At 39.4% G+C, this 21,007-nt stretch overlaps 7 non-coding genes across 7 annotated transcripts; all 7 read right to left on the reverse strand.

The window, feature by feature from the left end:
* Positions 1 to 2,563: 2,563 nt before the first annotated feature.
* Positions 2,564 to 2,636, reverse strand: TRNAF-GAA. The gene has a single exon. It is a non-coding gene; the product is annotated as a tRNA-Phe (tRNA).
* A 2,855-nt stretch (positions 2,637 to 5,491) lies between these two features.
* TRNAF-GAA lies at positions 5,492 to 5,564 on the reverse strand. Its single transcript has one exon. It is a non-coding gene; the product is annotated as a tRNA-Phe (tRNA).
* Positions 5,565 to 7,376: 1,812 nt separating this feature from the next.
* On the reverse strand, positions 7,377 to 7,449 carry TRNAF-GAA. The gene has a single exon. It is a non-coding gene; the product is annotated as a tRNA-Phe (tRNA).
* Positions 7,450 to 8,658: 1,209 nt separating this feature from the next.
* On the reverse strand, positions 8,659 to 8,731 carry TRNAF-GAA. Its single transcript has one exon. It is a non-coding gene; the product is annotated as a tRNA-Phe (tRNA).
* A 1,817-nt stretch (positions 8,732 to 10,548) lies between these two features.
* TRNAF-GAA lies at positions 10,549 to 10,621 on the reverse strand. Its single transcript has one exon. It is a non-coding gene; the product is annotated as a tRNA-Phe (tRNA).
* Positions 10,622 to 11,494: 873 nt separating this feature from the next.
* On the reverse strand, positions 11,495 to 11,567 carry TRNAF-GAA. Its single transcript has one exon. It is a non-coding gene; the product is annotated as a tRNA-Phe (tRNA).
* Positions 11,568 to 15,161: 3,594 nt separating this feature from the next.
* On the reverse strand, positions 15,162 to 15,234 carry TRNAF-AAA. Its single transcript has one exon. It is a non-coding gene; the product is annotated as a tRNA-Phe (tRNA).
* Between the last annotated feature and the right edge of the window lie 5,773 nt (positions 15,235 to 21,007).

Below are 21,007 nucleotides of genomic sequence, written 5' to 3' on the forward strand. Positions count from 1 at the left end.
AATTCGGTTTTGGTGCATTGCTTAAATCTGGAGTTTTAGTTTGTTGCCGTGGAGTTTGGTAAATTCAGATCCTTCATGTTGCTTAAAACTGTAAGGTTCTATATTATTGTAGCCTGATTTGCATTGCTTAAGCTTGGGAACTATTTCGGCTGTGATACTTATCTGCTATTGTGTTATCTGTTGCTGCTGGAAATTTGGTTTTTTTTATTTGCAAAGAAATTTCTGTGAACACTGATATGCCATGAGTTGCTAAAGATGAGTAATAGCCATATATGCTAATCTGTTAAAGGATTGTTAGATGTTGCTGAAAGTGTGTCCGGACTTGATTGCTTTGGTTGCATGCTAAAATTTGGTGCAGTATTGTAATTCCTTGCACTAATGAAGTTTAGTTATTTCTGAAATTTCTTGCATTTGAGCTGCCATGTACGTGTTGTACTGTTATCAACGTTGTAGCATTATTTGTGTTGGGATACACTGCTGCTTAAACACAGAAAAATCTGCATGCTCATTTGCCATACCAAATAGAAATTGCATGATATATGTGTGCTGATCGGTTTTGTTGGAATGAATGAACAGAAGGTTTAAGTAATTTCTTTTCATTCCTGTTAAGATTTAGAATGATATAAATGCAATATAGTTAAGGAAGTAATAAGCAGTAGAGACACTTGAGCATTAGTTGTCTATATGTTATACTTGCTGTTACACATGTTGCATGTTAAATCTTGAAAAAAAAAAAGTATCAAGAAATTTTATGCTACTAATAAGAGGCATGTTCTGATATGTGATATGTTCCCAATAGTTTAAATTTTCCCTAGTCTTAATGCAAGTAGTACAAGTTACAGTAGTTAGTAGAAACAGTAGCGGTCACCCTCAGAGTAGTAGGAAAAGAATTGGGTGGTTGCTACATCTCTCATCGCTTCTTTGGCATCGTGGTTGGTGCAATTCTCCCCGGTTCAAAGTTGGCCAGTTTGACTCAAACTTGAGTTTTAATGTTTGACAATATATGAAGATTGTAGGTATAATTATCCATTTGGGAGATTGTTGGAACAATTCTCCACTGGTCAAAGGCTAACCAGTTTGATACGGGAGAGTAGTTAAATATGTCAAGGCAAACTAGATACTTGATTGGAAAAGTTTTAATTAAAGGTTAAGAAAGGGAAAGACCAAAACCAACTGGATGGTTGGTAGAAGAAAAAAAAAATAAAGTGGGTCATAGAGAAACGATCACTTGGTGTGTAAAGTCCTAGTCAGTGAAACCAGGCGAATGGAAAGTCCTAGTGAGTGAAGTCAAGTAAATGAAAAGTTCTGTTGAGTGAATCTAGCTAGTTGGAAAGTCCTAGTGAGTGAAGCTAGGTAAAAGGAAATACTGGTGAGTGAAGTCAGACAGTTAGAAAGTTCTAATGAGTGAAGCTAGGAAGAAGGAAACCCTGGTGAGTGAAGTTAGAAGGAAAAAGTTCAAGTGGATAATGGAGGACCGGACATTTGGCATGAGGAGGAAAATCTAGGTGGGTCAAAGGTTGATCGGACAACTGGTGTCTCGAACTCTAAATTCATGATTGTGTGTCTGTGAAAATTACTAATAAACCTTGAAAGTATTTTGATGTGAAAATAAAAAAAAATATTAACATAATTTAATTTTAGGCTAAGGCAAAGTCATTAGTATAAAGTAGGGGGCTCACCAGAGCAGTGAAAAAGGAAAAAAAAAAAAAAAGCTTCGTCAAGGACTTCTCGTTCTTCAGTTCTATCGTCGTCAAATCGTCGTTCGAAAATGAAAAAAAAAAAAGAGATTGTAGGTATAATTGTCCATTTAAGAGATTGTTGGAACAATTCTCCACTAGTCAAAGGCTAACCAGTTTGATACAGGAGAGTAGTTAAATATGTCAAGGCTAACTAGATACTTGATTGGGAAAGTTTTAACTAAAGGTTAAGAAAGGGAAAGACCAAAACCAACAGGATGGTTGGTAGAAGAAGAAAAACCAAGTGGGTCATAGAGAAACGGTCACTTGGTGTGGAAAGCCATAGTTAGTGAAGTCAGGCGGATGGAAAGTCCTAGTGAGTGAAGTCAAGTAAATGAAAAGTTTTGTTGAGTGAATCTAGATAGTTGGAAAGTCCTAGTGAGTGAAGCTAGATAGAAGGAAATCCTGATGAATGAAGTCAGGTAGTTAGAAAGTCCTAGTGAGTGAAGCTAGGCAGAAGAAAATCTTGGTGAGTGAAGTTAGATGGAAAAAGTTTGAGTGGATAATGGAGGACCGAACATTTGGCATGAGGAGGAAAATCTAGGTGGGTCAAAGGTTGATCGGACACCTAGTGTCTCGAACTCTAAATTCCTGATTGTGCGTCTGTGAAAATTACTAATAAACCTTAAAAATATTTTCGATGTGAAAATAAAAAAAATTAACATAATTTAATATTAGGCTAAAGCAAAGTCATTAGTATAAACTAGGGGGCTCACCAAAGAAGCGAAAAAGGAAAAAAAAAACACCGTCAAGGCCTTCTCATTCTTTAACTCTATCATCGTTAAATCATCACCTGAAAATGAAAAAAAAAAAAAAAAAAAAAGATATGCGGTGAGTGTGGATCGAACACACGACCTTCAGATCTTCAGTCTGACGCTCTCCCAACTGAGCTATCCCCGCTAATGACTTTATAATAGGAATTCATTTTAAATACTTTTATAACAGTTTCCAGTAAATGACTTTTCGTTTAGAAGATTATATGTATAATTATGAAACATATTCTCATATAAATGGGTTTGGAATGCTTTGTGGACAAAGCTGGACTACCAGTTATGCTTAAAGGATTTGATATTTAGTTATGTTGAGTGATATGTAATGTGGATAGTCTAAAATTTTTAATTTTTGAAGTATCGACACGGATACTATACGGATATGGATATAATACGCAAATACACATGTCAGATACGCCAAAAATGTACCATGGACTTTTTTGAGGTTTGACCATTTGGATATGTTTTGGACACGGCAAGGATACGACTGGGAGACGTTTTTCCAAATGCGTTTGGGGAAAATTACAAGTATTTAAATTTTATCAGGGTTAATTGAAAAAACATAAAAATTTCTAGGGCTAATTAAAAAATATTAATAAAAATAAATTGGCTTGTGGGCTTTTAAACCTTAAACCTAAATCTTTTTCTACTTGCATCTCATCCTACTCGTCTCTCATCGCTTCTTTGGCATCGTGGTTGGTGCAATTCTCCCTGGTTCAAAGTTGGCCAGTTTGACTCAAACTTGAATTTTGATGTTTGACAATATATGAAGATTGTAGGTATAATTGTCCATTTGGGAGATTGTTGGAACAATTCTCCATTGGTCAAAGGCTAACCAGTTTGATACGAGAGAGTAGTTAAATATGTCAAGGCTAACTAGATACTTGATTGGAAAAGTTTTAACTAAATTTTAAGAAAAGGAAAGACCAAAACCAACTGAATGAATGGTAGAAGAAGAAAAATCAAGTGGGTCATAGAGAAATGGTCACTTGGTGTGAAAAGTCCTAGTGAGTGAAGTCAGGTGGATCAAAAGTCCTAGTGAGTGAATTCAAACAAATGGAAAGTTCTAATGAGTGATGTCAGGCAGTTGGAAAGTTCTAGTGAGTGAAGCTAGGTAGAAGGAAATCCTGGTGTGTAAAATCAGGTAGTTAGAAAATCCTTTTGAGTGAAGCTAGGCAAAAGAAAACCCTGATGAGTAAAGCTAGGTGGAAAAAATTTCAAGAGGGTCATGAAGGAGCGGACATTTGGCTTGAGGAGGAAAATCTAAGTGGGTCAAAAGATGATCGAACACCTGGTGTATATTCGGACTCTAAATACCTGATTGTGCATATGTGGAAATTACTAATAAACTTTGAAAGTATTTTCGGTGTAAAAATTAAAAAAATATTAATGTAATTTAATTTACGCTAAAGCAGAGTCATTAGTATAATGTAGAGGGCTCACCAGAGCAGCAAAAAAGGAAAAAAAAAAAAAAAGCACCGTCAAGGAATTCTCGTTCTTCAACTCTATCGTGGTCAGATCATCGCAAAAATATGGAAAAAAATAGATATGCCAAATGGAAAGTTCTAGTGAGTCATGTCGAACAGTTAGAAAGTCCTAGTGAGTAAAACTAGGTAGAAGGAAATCCTGGTGTGTGAAATTAGGTAGTTAGAAAGTCCTCATGAGTAAAGTTAGGCAGAAGAAAATCCTGATAAGTGAAGCAAGTTGGAAAAAATTTCAAGTGAGTCATGAAGGACCGGGTATTTGGCATGAGGAGAAAAATCTAAGTGGGTCAAAGGATGATCGAACACCTGGTGTATCGAACTCTAAATGCCTGATTGTGCGTCTGTGGAAATTACTAATAAACTTTGAAAGTATTTTTGGAGTAAAAATAAAAATAATATAAATGTAATTTAATTTCTGCTAACGCAGAGTCATTAGTATAAAGTAGAGGGCTCACCAGAGCAGAGAAAAAGGAAAAAAAAACACCATCAAGGGCTTCTCATTCTTCAGCTCTATCATCGTCAGATCATCCCCAAAAAATGGAAAAAAAAAAAGATATGCGGTGAGTGTGGATCGAACACACGACCTTCAGATCTTCAATCTGACGCTCTCCCAACTGAACTATCCCGTTTAATGACTTTATACTAGGAATTTTATATTAAATACTCTTATAACAGTTTCCCGTGAATGGCTTTTATTTAAGAAGATTGAATGTATAATTACGAAACATATTCACATATAAATGGGGTTGGAATGATTTTTGGACAAAGCTAGACTACCTGATTGTGCGTCTGTGGAAAATACTAATAAACTTTGAAAGTATTTTCGGTGTAAAAATTAAAAAAATATTAATGTAATTTAATTTACACTAAAGCAGAGTTATTAGTATAATGTAGAGGGCTCACCAGAGCAGCAAAAAAGGAAAAAAAAAAAAACACCGTCAAGGACTTCTCGTTCATCAGCTCTATCGTCGTCAGATCATCGCCAAAATATGGAAAAAAAATAGATATGCCAAATGGAAAGTTCTAGTGAGTCATGTCGGACAGTTAGAAAGTCCTAGTGAGTAAAGTTAGGTAGAAGAAAATCCTGGTGTGTGAAATTAGGTAGTTAGAAAGTCCTCGTGAGTGACGTTAGGCAGAAGAAAACCCTGACAAGTGAAGCTAGGTGGAAAAAATTTCAAGTGAGTCATGAAGGACCGGGCATTTGGCATGAGGAGAAAAATCTAAGTGGGTCAAAGGATGATCGAACACCTGGTGTATCAAACTCTAAATGCCTGATTGTGCGTCTGTGGAAATTACTAATAAACTTTGAAAGTATTTTCGGTGTAAAAATAAAAATAATATAAATGTAATTTAATTTATGCTAAAGCAGAGTCATTAGTATAAAGTAGAGGGCTCACCAGAGCAGAGAAAAAGGAAAAAAATAAACACCATCAAGGGCTTCTCATTCTTCAGCTCTATCGTCGTCAGATCATCCCCAAAAAATGGGAAAAAAAAAAAGATATGCGGTGAGTGTGGATCGAACACACGACCTTCAGATCTTCAGTCTAACGCTCTCCCAACTGAGCTATCCCTGCTAATGACTTTATAGTAGGAATTTTATTTTAAATACTCGTATAACAGTTTCCAGTGAATGACTTTTATTTTAGAAGATTGTCTATATAATTACAAAACATATTCACATATAAATGGGGTTGGAATGCTTTTTGGACAAAGCTAGACTACCTGATTGTACGTCTGTGGAAATTACTAATAAACTTTGAAAGTATTTTCGGTGTAAAAATTAAAAAAATATTAATGTAATTTAATTTACACTAAAGTAGAGTCATTAGTATAATGTAGAGGGTTCACCAGAGCAGCAAAGAGGGGAAAAAAAGCACCTTCAAGGACTTCTCGTTCTTCAGCTCTATCGTCGTTAGATCATCGCCAAAATATGGAAAAAAAATAGATATGCCAAATGGAAAGTTCTAGTGAGTCATGTCAGACAGTTAGAATGTCCTAGTGAGTAAAGCTAGGTAGAAGAAAATCCTGGTGTGCGAAATTAGGTAGTTAGAAAGTCCTCGTGAGTGTAGTTAGGCAGAAGAAAACCCTGATAAGTGAAGCTAGGAGGAAAAAATTTCAAGTGAGTCATGAAGGACCGGGCATTTGGCATGAGGAGAAAAATCTAAGTGGGTCAAAGGATGATCGAACACCTGGTGTATCGAACTCTAAATGCCTGATTGTGCATCTGTGGAAATTACTAATAAATCTTGAAAGTATTTTCGGTGTAAAAATAAAAATAATATAAATGTAATTTAATTTATGCTAAAGCAGAGTCATTAGTATAAAGTAGAGGGCTCACCAAAGCAGAGAAAAAGGAAAAAAAAACACCATCAAGGGCTTCTCATTCTTCAGCTCTATCGTCGTCAGATCATCCCAAAAAATGAAAAAAAAAAAAAAAGATATGCGGTGAGAGTGGATCGAACACACAACCTTCAGATCTTCAGTCTGACGCTCTCCCAACTGAGTTATCCCGTTTAATCACTTTATAGTAGGAATTTTATTTTAAATACTCTTATAACAGTTTCCCGTGAATGACTTTTATTTTAGAAGATTGAATGTATAATTACGAAACATATTCACATATAAATGGGGTTGGAATGCTTTTTGGACAAAGCTAAACTACCTGATTGTGCGTCTGTGGAAAATACTAATAAACTTTGAAAGTATTTTCGGTGTAAAAATTAAAAAAATATTAATGTAATTTAATTTATGCTAAAGCAGAGTCATTAGTATAATGTAGAGGGCTCACCACAGTAGCAAAAAAGGGGGGGAAAAAAAGCTCCATTAAGGACTTCTCGTTCTTCAGCTCTATCGTCGTCAGATCATCGCCAAAATATGGAAAAAAAAATAGATATGCCAAATGGAAAGTTCTAGTGAGTCATGTCGGACAGTTAGAAAGTCCTAGTGAGCAAAGTTAGGTAGAAGAAAATCCTGGTGTGTGAAAGTAGGTAGTTAGAAAGTTCTCGTGAGTGAAGTTAGGCAGGAGAAAATCCTGATAAGTGAAGCTAGGTGGAAAAAATTTCAAGTGAGTCATGAAGGACCGGGCATTTGGCATGAGGAGAAAAATCTAAGTGGGTCAAAGGATGATCGAACACCTGGTGTATCGAACTCTAAATGCCTGATTGTGCGTCTGTGGAAATTACTAATAAACTTTGAAAGTATTTTCGGTGTAAAAATAAAAATAATATAAATGTAATTTAATTTATGCTAAAGCAGAGTCATTAGTATAAACTAGAGGGCTCACCAGAGCAGAGAAAAAGGAAAAAAAAACACCATCAAGGGCTTCTCATTCTTCAGCTCTATCGTCGTCAGATCATCCCCAAAATATGAGGAAAAAAAATGAGATATGCGGTGAGTGTGGATCGAACACACGACCTTCAGATCTTCAGTCTGACGCTCTCCCAACTGAGCTATCCCCGCTAATGACTTTATAGTAGGAATTTTATTTTAAATACTCGTATAACAGTTTCCAGTGAATGACTTTTATTTTAGAAGATTGTCTATATAATTACGAAACATATTCACATATAAATGGGGTTGGAATGCTTTTTGGAGAAAGCTAGACAACCTGATTGTACGTCTATGGAAATTACTAATAAACTTTGAAAGTATTTTCGGTGTAAAAATTAAAAAAATATTAATGTAATTTAATTTACGCTAAAGTAGAGACATTAGTATAATGTAGAGGGCTCACCAGAGCAACAAAAAAGGGGGAAAAAGCACCTTCAAGGACTTCTCGTTCTTCAGCTCAATCGTCGTCAGATCATCGCCAAAATATGGAAAAAAATAGATATGCCACATGGAAAGTTCTAGTGAGTCATGTCGGACAGTTAGAAAGTCCTAGTGAGTAAAGCTAGGTAGAAGGAAATCCTGGTCTGTGAAATTAGGTTGTTAGAAAGTCCTCGTGAGTGAAGTTAGGCAGAAGAAAACCCTGATAAGTGAAGTTAGGTGGAAAAAATTTCAAGTGAGTTATGAAGGACCGGGCATTTGGCATGAGGAGAAAATTCTAAGTGGGTCAAAGGAAGATCGAACGCTTGGTGTATCGAACTCTAAATGCATGATTGTGCGTCTGTGGAAATTACTAATAAACTTTGAAAGTATTTTCGGTGTAAAAATAAAAATAATATAAATGTAATTTAATTTATGCTAAAGCAGAGTCATTAGTGTAAAGTAAAGGGCTCACCAAAGTAGAGAAAAAGGAAAAAAAAAAACACCATCAAGGGCTTCTCATTCTTCAGCTCTATCATCGTCAGATCATCCCCAAAAAATAGAAAAAAAAAAGATATGCGGTGGAAAAAATTTCAAGTGAGTTATGAAGGACCGAGCATTTGGCATGAGGAGATAAATCTAAGTGGGTCAAAGGATGATCGAACACCTGGTGTATCAAACTCTAAATGCCTGATTGTGCGTCTGTGGAAATTACTAATAAACTTTGAAAGTATTTTCGGTGTAAAAATAAAAATAATATAAATGTAATTTAATTTATGGTAAAACAGAGTCATTAGTATAAAGTAAAGGGCTCGCCAGAGCAGAGAAAAAGGAAAAAAAAACACCATCAAGGGCTTCTCATTCTTCAGCTCTATCGTCGTCAGATCATCCCCAAAAAATGGAAAAAAAAAAAAAAAGATATGCGGTGAGTGTGGATCGAACACACGACCTTCAGATCTTCAGTCTGACGCTCTCCCAACTGAGCTATCCCCGCTAATGACTTTATAGTAGGAATTTTATTTTAAATACTCTTATAACAGTTTCCAGTGAATGACTTTTACTTTAGAAGATTGTATGTATAATTACGAAACATATTCACATATAAATGGGGTTGGAATGCTTTTTGGACAAAGCTAGACTACCTGATTGTGCGTCTGTGGAAATTACTAATAAACTTTGAAAGTATTTTCGGAGTAAAAATTAAAAAAATATTAATGTAATTTAATTTTCGCTAAAGCAGAATCATTGGTATAATGTAGAGGGCTCACCAGAGCAGCAAAGAGGGGAAAAAAAGCACCTTCAAGGACTTCTTGTTCTTTAGCTCTATCGTCGTTAGATCATCGCCAAAATATGGAAAAAAAAAAAAAAGATATGCCAAATGGAAAGTTCTAGTGAGTCATGTCGGATAGTTAGAAAGTCCTAGTGAGTAAAGCTAGGTAGAAGGAAATCCTGGTGTGTGAAATTAGGTAGTTAGAAAGTCCTTGTGAGTGAAGTTAGGCAGAAGAAAACCCTAATAAGTGAAGCTAGGTGGAAAATTTTCAAGTGAGTCATGAAGGACCGGGCATTTGGCATGAGGAGAAAAATCTAAGTGGGTCAAAGGATGATCGAACACCTGGTGTATCGAACTCTAAATGCCTGATTGTGCGTCTATGGAAATTACTAATAAACTTTGAAAGTATTTTTGGTGTAAAAATAAAAATAATATAAATGTAATTTAATTTATGCTAAAGCAGAGTCATTAGTATAAAGTAGAGGGCTCACCAAAGCAGAGAAAAAGGAAAAAAAAAATACCATCAAGGGCTTCTCATTCTTCAGCTCTATCGTAGTCAGATCATCCCCAAAAAATGGAAAAAAAAAAAAAAGAGATATGCAATTAGTGTGGATCAAACACACAACCTTCAGATCTTCAGTCTGACGCTCTCCCAACTGAGCTATCCCTGCTAATGACTTTATAGTAGGAATTTTATTTTAAATACTCGTATAACAGTTTCCAGTGAATGACTTTTATTTTAGAAGATTGTATATATAATTACGAAACATATTCACATATAAATGGGTTGGAATGCTTTTTGGACAAAGCTAGACTACCTGATTGTGCGTCTGTGGAAATTACTAACAAACTTTGAAAGTATTTTCGGTGTAAAAATTAAAAAAATATTAATGTAATTTAATTTACTCTAAAGCAGAGTCATTACTATAATGTAGAGGGCTCAGCAGAGCAGCAAAAAAGGGGGAAAAAAACACCTTCAAGGACTTCTCGTTCTTCAGCTCTATCTTCGTCAGATCATCGCCAAAATATGGAAAAAAAATAGATATGTCAAATGGAAAGTTCTAGTGAGTCATGTCGGACAGTTAGAAAGTCCTAGTGAGTAAAGCTAGGTAAAAGAAAATCCTGGTGTGTGAAATTAGGTAGTTAGAAAGTCCTCGTGAGTGAAGTTAGGCAGAAGAAAACCCTGATAAGTGAAGCTAGGTGGAAAAAATTTCAAGTGAGTCATGAAGGACCAGGCATTTGGCATGAGGATAAAAATCTAAGTGGGTCAAAGGATGATCGAACACCTGGTGTATCGAACTCTAAATGCCTGATTGTGCGTCTGTGGAAATTACTAATAAACATTGAAAGTATATTCGGTGTAAAAATAAAAATAATATAAATTTAATTTAATTTATACTAAAGCAGAGTCATTAGTATAAAGTAGAGGGCTCACCAGAGCAGAGAAAAAGGAAAAAAAACACCATCAAAGGCTTCTCATTCTTCAGCTCTATCGTCGTCAGATCATCCCGAAAAAATGGAAAAAAAAAAAAAAAGAGATATGCGATGAGTGTGGATCGAACACACGACCTTCAGATCTTCAGTCTGACGCTCTCCCAACTGAGCTATCCCCGCTAATGACTTTATACTAGGAATTTTATTTTAAATACTCCTATAACAGTTTCCAGTGAATGACTTTTATTTTAGAAGATTGTATATATAATTACGAAACATATTCACATATAAATGGGTTGGAATGCTTTTTGGACAAAGCTAGACTACCTGATTATACGTCTGTGGAAATTACTAATAAACTTTGAAAGTATTTTTAGTGTAAAAATTAAAAAAATATTAATGTAATTTAATTTACGCTAAAGCAGAGTCATTAGTATAATGTAGAGGGCTCACCAGAGCAGCAAAAAAGGGATGAAAAAAAAAAGCACTTTCAAGGACTTCTCGTTTTTCAACTCTATCGTCGTCAAATCATCGCCAAAATATGGAAAAAAAATAGATATGCCAAATGGAAAGTTCTAGTGAGTCATGTCGGACAGTTAGAAAGTCCTAGTGAGTAAAGTTAGGTAGAAGAAAATCCTGGTGTGTGAAATTAGGTAGTTAGAAAGTCCTCGTGAGTGAAGTTAGGCAGAAGAAAACCCTGATAAGTGAAGCTTGGTGGAAAAAATTTCAAGTGAGTCATGAAGGACCGGGCATTTGGCATGAGGAGAAAAATTTAAGTGGGTCAAAGGATGATCGAACACCTGGTGTATCGAACTCTAAATGCCTGATTGTGCGTCTGTGGAAATTACTAATAAACTTTGAAAGTATTTTCGGTGTAAAAATAAAAATAATATAAATGTAATTTAATTTATGCTAAAGCAGAGTCATTAGTATAAAGTAGAGGGCTCACCAGAGCAGAGAAAAAGGAAAAAAAAAACACTATCAAGGGATTCTCATTCTTCAACTCTATCATCATCAGATCATCCCCAAAAAATGGAAACAAAAAAAAAGATATGCGGTGAGTGTGGATCGAACACACGACCTTCAGATCTTCAGTCTGACGCTCTCCCAACTGAGCTATCCCCGCTAATGACTTTATAGTAGGAATTTTATTTTAAATACTCGTATAACAATTTCCAGTGAATGGCTTTTATTTTAGAAGATTGTATATATAATTACGAAACATATTCACATATAAATGGGGTTGGAATGCTTTTCGGACAAATCTAGACTACAGTTCTACTTAAAGGATTTGATATTTTGTTATGTTAAGTGCTATGTAGCTTGGATAGTCTAAAATTTTTTTATTTTGGAAGTATCGGATACGGATACTATACGGATATGGATATAATACGCAAATATGCATATCAAATATGGCCAAAAAAGTGCCATGGACTTTTTTGAGGTTTGACCATGTGGATATGTTTAGCTTGAGAAGGAAAATCTAGGTGGGTCAGAGGTTGATCGGACACCTGGTGTCTCGAACTCCAAATCCCTGATCGTGCATCTATGGAAATTACTAATAAACCTTGAAAGTATTTTCGGTGTGAAAATAAAAAAAATATTAATGTAATTTAATTTTAGGCTAAAGCAGAGTCATTACTATAAAGTAGGGGGCATACCAGAGCTGCGAAAAAGAAAAAAAAAAAAAGCATCGTCAAGGGATTCTCATTCGTCAACTCTATCGTTGTCAGATCATCACCCGAAAATTTAAAAAAAAAAAAAAGATACGGTGAGCGTGGATCGAACACACGACCTTCAGATCTTCAGTCTAACACTCTCCCAACTAAGCTATCCCTGCTAATGACTTTATAGTAGAAATTCATTTTAAATACTTTTATAATAGTTTCGAGTAAATGACTTTTTGTTTAGAAGATTATATGTATAATTACGAAACATATTCTCATATAAATGGGTTTGGAATGCTTTGTGGACAAAGCTGGACTACCAGTTCTGCTTAAAGGATTTGATGTTTAGTTTTGTTGAGTGCTATGTAGCGTGGATAGTCTAAAATTTTTGTTTTTGAAGTATCGATACGGATACTATATGGATATGGATATAATACGTAAATACACATGTCAGATACGGCCAAAAATGTATCATGGACTTTTTTGAGGTTTGACCATGTGGATATGTTTTGGACACGGCAAGAATACGACCAGGATACATTTTTCCAAATGCGTTTGGTGAAAATTGCAAGTATTTAAAATTTATCGGGGTTAATTGAAAAAACTTGAAAATTTCTATTACTTATTAAAAAATATTAATAAAAATGAATTAGGATGTGGGCTTTTAAACCTTAATCTTTTTCTTCTCGCATCTCATCCTACTCGTCTCTCATCGCTTCTTTAGCATCATGGTTGGTGCAATTGTCCATGGTTCAAAGTTGGCCAGTTTGGCTCAAACTTGAATTTTGATATTTGGCAATATATGGAGATTGTATGTATAATTGTCCATTTGGGAGATTATTGGAACAATTCTCCACTGGTCAACGATTAACCAGTTGGATACGGGAGAGTAGTTAAATAGGTCAAGGATGATTAAATACTTGACTGACAAAGTTTTAACTAAAGGTTATGTAAGGGCAAGACTAAAACTAACGGGATAGTTCGCAAAGAAGAAAAACCAAGTGGGTCGTAGGGGAACGGGCACTTGGTGTGAAAAGTCCTAGTGAATGAAGTCGGGCGGATGGAAAGTTCTAGTGAGTGAACTCAAGCAAATGGAAATTAAAGTTCTGGTGAGTGAAGCCAGACAATTAGAAAGTCCTAGTAAGTGAAGCTAGGTATAAGGAAATCCTGGTGAGTGAAGTCAGGCAGTTAGAAAGTCCTCGTGCGTAAAGCTAGGCAGAAGGAAACCCTGGTGAGTGAACTAGTGGAAAAAATTCAAGTGGGTCATGAAGGACATGAGAAGGAAGATTTAGGTGGGTCAAAGGTTGATCAGACACCTGGTGTCTCAAACTCTAAATCCCTGATTGTGCGTCTGTGAAAATTACTAGTAAAGTTTGAAAGTATTTTTGATGTGAAAAAAAAAACATTAACGTAATTTAATTTTAAGCTAAAGCAGAGTCATTAGTATAAAGTAGGGGGCTCACCAGAGCAGCGAAAAAAGAAAAAAAAAAAACACCGTCAAGGGATTCTCGTTCTTCAGCTCTATCATCGTTAAATCGTCACCTGAAAATGAAAAAAAAAGATATGCGGTGAGTGGGGATCGAACACACTTACTTCAAATCTTCAGTCTGACACTCTCCCAACTGTGTTATCCCCGCTAATGACTTTATAGTAGGAATTCATTTTAAATACTTTTATAACAGTTTCCAGTAAATGACTTTTCATTTAGAAGATTGTATGTGTAATTACGAAACATATTCTCATATAAATGGGTTTGGAATGCTTTGTGGACAAAGCTGGACTACCAGTTCTGCTTAAAGGATTTGATATTTAGTTATGTTGAGTGCTATGTAGCGTGGATAGTCTAAAATTTTTTATTTTTGAAGTATTGATATGAATTCTATATGGATATGGATATAAAGCGCAAATACACATGTCAAATACAACCAAAAATGTATCATGGACTTTTTTTATGTTTCACCATGTGGATATGTTTTGGACACGGCAAGGATATGACCAGGATATGTTTTTCCAAATGCGTTTGGTGAAAACTGCAAGTATTTAAAATTTATAGGGGTTAATTGAAAAAAGATAAAAATTTCTAGGACTAATTAAAAAATATTAATAAAAATAAATTGGGTTGTGGGCATTTAAACCTTAAACCTTATTCTTTTTCTACTCGCATCTCATCATACTCGTCTCTCATCGTTTCTTTGGCATCGTTGTTGGTGCAATTGTCTCTTGTTCAAAGTTGGCCAGTTTAACTCAAACTTAAATTTTGATATTTGACAATATATAGAGATGGTAGGTATACTTGTTCATTTGGGAGATTATTGGAACAATTCTCCACCGGTCAAAGGTTAACCAGTTTGATACGGGAGAGTAATTAAAGAGGTCAAGGCTTACTAGATACTTAACTGACAAAGTTTTAACTAAAGGTTAGGCAAGGGCAAGACTAAAACCAACGAGATGGTTGGCAGAAGAAGAAAAACCAAGTGAGTTATAGAGGAACAGACACTTGGTGTGGAAAGTCTAAGTCAATGAAGTCAGGCAGATGAAAAGTCCTAGTGAGTGAAGTCAAGCAAATAGAAAGTTCTGGTAAGTGTGCCAGACAGTTGAAATGTCCTAGTGAGTGATGTTAGATATAATGAAATTCTGATAAGTGGAGTCAGGCAGTTAGAAATTTCTCATGAGGGAAGCTAGGCAGAACGAAACCCTGGTGAGTGAAGCTAGGTGGAAAAAGTTGAAGTGGTCATTAAGGACCGGGCATTTGGCATGAGGAGGAAAATCTAGGTGGGTCAAAAGTTGATCGAACACTTGGTATCTCAAACTCTAGATGCCCGATTATGCGTCTGTGGAAATTACTAATAATATTTGAAAGTATTTTCGGTGTGAAAATGAAATAAAATTAACATATTTTAATTTTTGGCTAAAGCAGAGTGATTAGTATAAAGTAGGAGGCTCACCAGAGCAGCAAAAAAGGAAAAAAAGCACCGTGAAGGGCTTCTAATTCTTCAGCTCTATCGTCGTCAGATCATCGCCCGAAAATGAAAAAAAAAAAAAAAAGAGATATATGCGGTGAGTGTGGATCAAACACAGAACCTTCAAATCTTTAGTCTGACGCTCTCCCAACTGAGCTATCCCCGCTAATGACTTTATAAAAGGAAATACTTTTTATAACAGTTTCCAATAAATGACTTTTCTTTTAGAAGATTGTATGTATAATTACGAGACATATTCAAATATAAATGGGTTTGGACTGCTTTGTGGGCATGCTAGACTACTAGTTCTGCTTAAAGGATTTGATATTAAGTTATGTTGAGTGTTATATAGCGTGGATAGTCTAAAGTTTTTTATTTTTGAAGTATCGATACGGATACTATAGGGATATGGATATAATACACAAATACGTATGTCAGATACGATCAAAAATGTATCATGAACTTTTTTGAGGTTTGACCATGTGGATATGTTTTGGACACGGCAAGGATACGACTAGGATACATTTTTTCAAATGCGTTTGGTGAAAATTGCAAGTTTTTAAAATTTATAGGGGTTAATCGAAAAAAATTGAAAATTTCTATGACTAATAAAAAAATATTAATAAAAATGAATTAGGTTGTGGGCTTTTAAACCTTAATCTTTTTCTACTCGCATCTCATCCTACTCATCTCTCATCGCTTCTTTGGCATCGTGGTTGGTGGAATTTTCCATGGTTCAAAGTTGGTCAGTTTGACTCAAACTTGAATTTTGATATTTGACAATATATGGAGATTGTAAGTATAATTGTCCATTTGGGAGATTGTTGGAATAATTCTCCACTGCTCAAAGGTTAACCAGTTTGATACGGGAGAGTAGTTAAATAGGTCAAGACTGACTAGATACTAGATTGACAAAGTTTTAACTAAAGGTTAGGTAAGGGCAAGACTAAAACTAACAGGATAGTTGGCAAAGAAGAAAAACCAAGTGGGTCATAGAGGAACGGACACTTGGTGTGAATAGTCCTAGTGAATGAAAACAGGCGGATGGAAAGTTCTAGTGAGTGAACTCAAGCAAATGGAAAGTTCTGGTGAGTGAAGCCAGAAAATTAGAAAGTCCTAGTAAGTGAAGCTAGGAAGAAGGAAATCCTGGTGAGTGAAGTCACGCAGTTAGAAAGTCCTCGTGAGTAAAGCTAGGCAGAAGAAATCCTGGTGAATGAAGCTAGATGGAAAACGTTCAAGTGGGTCATGAAGGACCGGATATTTAGCATGAGGAGGAAAATCTAGGTCGGTTAAAGGTTTTTCAGACAGCTGGTGTCTCGAACTCTAAATCCCTTACTGTGCATCTGTGAAAATTACTAATAAACCTTAAAAGTATTTTCGGTGTGGAAATGAAAAAAACATTAACGTAATTTAATTTTAGGCTAAAGCAGAGTCATTAGTATAAAGTAGGGGGATTACAAGAGCGGCGAAAAAGGGAAAAAAAAAACACTGTCAAGGGCTTCTCGTTCTTCAGCTCTATCGTCGTCATATCGTCACCCGAAAATGAAAAAAAAGATATGCGATGAGTGTGGATCATACACACGACCTTCAGATCTTCAGTCCGACACTCTCCCAATTGAGCTATCGCTGCTAATGACTTTATAGTAGGAATTCTATTTTAAATACTTTTATAACTGATCCGGTGGTAAGGATCGAGGGCCCACATAGGAAGGGGTCAACGACACGGGAGAGTCAAAGTCCTGGCTGAGCGGGGTAGGGAAGTCGACTGGCCGACTAGCCAGAGTAAATCCCGGGCCGGCGCGTGACAACTTGACCTAGGGTCGAGCTTCCGACGCTCACAAGCTCCCTTATTGAGGAACCGTCGTGCCGAGCAGATGATCCGCTCGGCCGAACCGCGGATCAACCATATCGTACTCCCGTCCGAGTATTTGACCGAGCGGCCTTCTCGCCCGGTCCAATGCGCGTACGCACCCATGCGCCCTGGAGGCCGCACGTGCATCCCGTCTGACCTGGTAAGAGACAAAAGACTTAGAAGAGGACAAAAGGGTAGCTAGTGATATCCTTCTCGAGACACCTGTCGCCGACAAACAGCATGGTCGACGGTCGGGTCGTACTGATGATCATACGGTGGAAGTTTCCACTGTCGTGGCAGAGATATACTCAGATAGTTGCGGTATGGCGTCAGACACGCTTTTCTGACACAACCATTGTGAGGTATGTTTTGAGGAACGTGCATGCCTCGGGAAGTGTGCACGCGCCTCTCCGAGGTCCTATATAAAGACCTCCGGACTTCGACGGAGGTATGGTTTTTCTCCTCTACTGTAGCCACAATCTCTTTATTTTGCCTTTGCTTCATCTTGCCGCTGCCTGACTTCAGTGTCGGAAGGTCGTCGCCGGGAACCCCTTCCCGACCCGGCTTTGTTACAGGTTCCCCGGAGGTGCACGTCACTGAGGAGATCACTCGGAGGCAGCAGAGAGTGCCACGTCCCGAGTCTTCATCGACTCAGCGTTCGAACAGGATCAAATTGGCACCGTCTGTGGGAGATGACCCTTAGCCTTCAAATAAGCAGTTGTAGCCTGGATGGCTTCCTCAAAGCCTAGAACTAGTCGATCACTGAACTTCTCGCCGAACTCGTCCGAGCGGAAATAGTTCTGCCTCATCATCGCGAAACGGTCTGATTCGCCGTCTTGATACTCCTTGAAGGCAGCTCGGGCAGCTTTGAGGGCGTCCTGGAGATCCTTCTTGTCTCCTTGAAATTTAGCTTCATCAGCCGAGCGACTTTCTCGCTTGGTGGACAGCAGGCCAGTCAGTTCTTGGACACGTTGCTCCAGCGCTCGGGCCTGCACATTCTTTGCCTCTAAATCAGAAATGACCATATTCTTCCTGTTAGTCGCCAGCTTGATCTTCTGGTCGTGAGACTTAACTTGGGCTTCAAGCCCAGCTACCCTGGTTTCCAGGCCAGAAGACTTGTGCCGCTCGGCCACCAGCAGTTTCTCTGTTTTGTATAGCTCGGTCCGAAGCATGGCATACGAGGACCCCTGAGTCGGCGCCCCTCCAGAAATCTGAAGTTTCTTCAACTCTTCCTCCAGCACCGCCAGGCGGTTGCTGACCGCGATGTTCTCCACCTAATTCTACGCTCAGACGAAATAATATCAAGAACCAAGTAAAATAGTCATATAGTAGTTTGAGGGACGTACCTCGGTCGCCTGCTACAAGTGGCTGTCGCCGAGCTGACCAGGAGTCATCAAGGCAATGCGGGCCCTCGCATCCTCCCATATTTTGGCAAGTGGCCCGCGGATGGTGATCTGATGTTCGGGGGCAGTCGGCCGATCAGCTGCCAGAAGGAATTCTTCTGTTGGGAGATGTAGAACAGCTTTAATCACTCGACGGCCGCTCGGATCAGACTGGGCTGAAGTTGAATGACTGGATGACTCGCCAAGCGGAGCGGAGATTATGCCCGAGCGCCTAAGCCGACGAGGGGCTCAGCGAAGAGAACTGACGGGTTGTGCTTCGAGGGAGGCCACTGGTAGATCGAGTTGTGAGGGAGTTCGATCCGAGGAAATTGCCTCGACCGAAACAGGGGCTGGGTCGACTGCTGTAGAAGGATCGCCGACCTGCTCTGACACCAGTTCCACAGATGTGGTCGAACGGGCAGGGGGATCCGTCCAACGCCGCTTGCGTGTCACCAGCGGAGCGTCGTCGATCGAGGGCCCAGCGTCCTCCGGCGTAGGATGTCCAACAGACGAAGTAACATCGCCGACCGCCTCGGCTGCAAGTTCCTGAATGGCCGACTCTCCGACGACAGGTGGATCTTCTTCGCTTTCACCCTCGTGTGAGCCGACCGGCTCAATACCCCGGTCGGCCATCTCCTTAACTGTTGCCGCCTCTATCTCAGCGGCCCTCAACTTCATCCGATCGGCGGCCTTGGCGCGCCACATGATGTCGGCTGCATAAAAGAAGAATAAATCAGTTAGATCAAAAGGAAAGGGGGCGAGGAAAACGCTTACCCATGCTGCTCAGAAGCTTTGTTCGGATCGGACTTAATTCGAATATGTACAGCACACCCTCACAAAGCAGCTTATGGATGTTGAACTTCTGCCCGACCAGTTGGTTGGCTGCATGGAGGTAGGCTGGCTGGCTCTTGTATTTACCTAGGTCCGGCGGGGTCGGCACGACGATCTGCCATTTGGTTCAGAAAGCTGGCAGCTCGGGAAGACAAAGGTAAAAGTAATACTCCTTCCAATGTTTATTTGAGGTCGGCATTTTCTCGAAGAAAACAAGGCCGATCCACGACTGGAAGAGGAAGGTACCCCACTCGGACTGTTTGGGATAGTAGAAATAATGAAAAATCTTGGGGGACTAAGGGGATGCCGTGCAACCTAAAGAGCGACCACTCCACACAACAACCTGAATGAGTTTGGGATGAGTTGGCCAAGCGGAAGGCGGAAGTAATTACACACTTCAAGGATAAACGGATGTAGAGGAAAGTGCAAATCGGCCACAAACTGGTCTTGGAAGAAACAAGTAGTGTCGGGCGGCGGGTCGTCTGGCCGATCAGATGAGGTAGCTAATATTAATCTATAGGTGAATGGGAGTTCGAAGTCGCGGACGAAGTTCGTCGCGTCACCCTCATCGAACCGGCTCTCCATGGTCGTATACCAAAGGCCGGGAGAGGGATTAGATGGTTGCGAGGTGCTCGCCATCGCCGGAATAGTAGAAAAAGTGAGAACCAGAGAACAGAAGGATGGGTGAAAGAGAAGGTCGGAACAGTATCGAACGAACAGAGGTTGCTAAAATACTAAAGAAAGCACAAAGATGAAGATAAAGGACAGGGATTCCCTATAGGAAAGGATGGTGGAGGCAAAGGATTGTCGGAGCGCTGAAAAGCGAGTTCGCCGGAGCACTGAGCAAGATGGAACAGAAGCCTTCGGATGCGCGCACGCGATAACGCGAAGCGGCTGGGGGGAGAAGAGATGTCCTTATAAACGTTGAGCTCGATCGACCGGAGTCGTCCGATCCAGGTCACGGGATCCGACGCGCAGATCTTACCGTCGAATTCAAAAGGCCAAAGGTCACATCAGCCCTGACAGCTCGAGCGAGCGGTGACGGCTGCGTGACCACGTGGCGCCCACTCACGGGTCGCATTTAATGAGCACCATTACGCAGGCGTGGTCGCGTGCTCGGCCTTAATGGCGAGGATTTGCATGAATTCCGAGGAGATTCTAGGGACATCGGCGTTGACCAATGTCGGAGCGGTGGGACAACCGTTGGCAAACAAAACTTTCCAAGTGCCAGCAGGGGTCGTGCCGAGCGGCATCGCCCACTTCCGTAGTTCCCGATCGGACAGACACCAACATCGGTAGCTGAGCGGCAGACATATCACCAAGCCAATAGTCCAGTTAGTCGGACTTGCGGCCTCCTTCGACTAGACTTGAAGGAAAGGCACGTGATCCGGTGGTAAGGATCGGGGGCCCACATAGGAAGGGGTCAACGACACGAGTCAAAGTCCCAGCTGAGCAAGGTGGGGAAGTTGCCTGGCCGACTAGCCAGAGTAAATCCCGGGCCGGCGCGTGACAGCTCGACCTGGGGTCGAGCTTCCGACGCTCGTAAGCTCCCTTATTGAGGAACCGTCGTGCCGAGCGGATGATCCGCTCGGCTGAACCGTGGATCAACCAGATCGTACTCCCATCCGAGTATTTGACCAAGCGACCTTCTCACCCGGTCCGATGCGCGTACGCACCCAAGCGCCCTGGAGGCTGCGCGTGCATCCCGTCCGGCCCGGTAAGAGACAAAAGACTTAGAAGAGGACAAAAAGGGTAGCTAGTGATATCCTTCTCGAGACACCTGCCGCCGACAAACAACATGGTCGACGGCCGGGCCGTACTGAGGATTGTACGGTGGAAGTTTCCACTGTCGTGACAGAGATATGCTTGGATAG

The sequence above is a fragment of the Zingiber officinale genome, chromosome 4A, assembly GCF_018446385.1.
Source record: "Zingiber officinale cultivar Zhangliang chromosome 4A, Zo_v1.1, whole genome shotgun sequence".
Lineage (NCBI taxonomy): Eukaryota > Viridiplantae > Streptophyta > Magnoliopsida > Zingiberales > Zingiberaceae > Zingiber > Zingiber officinale.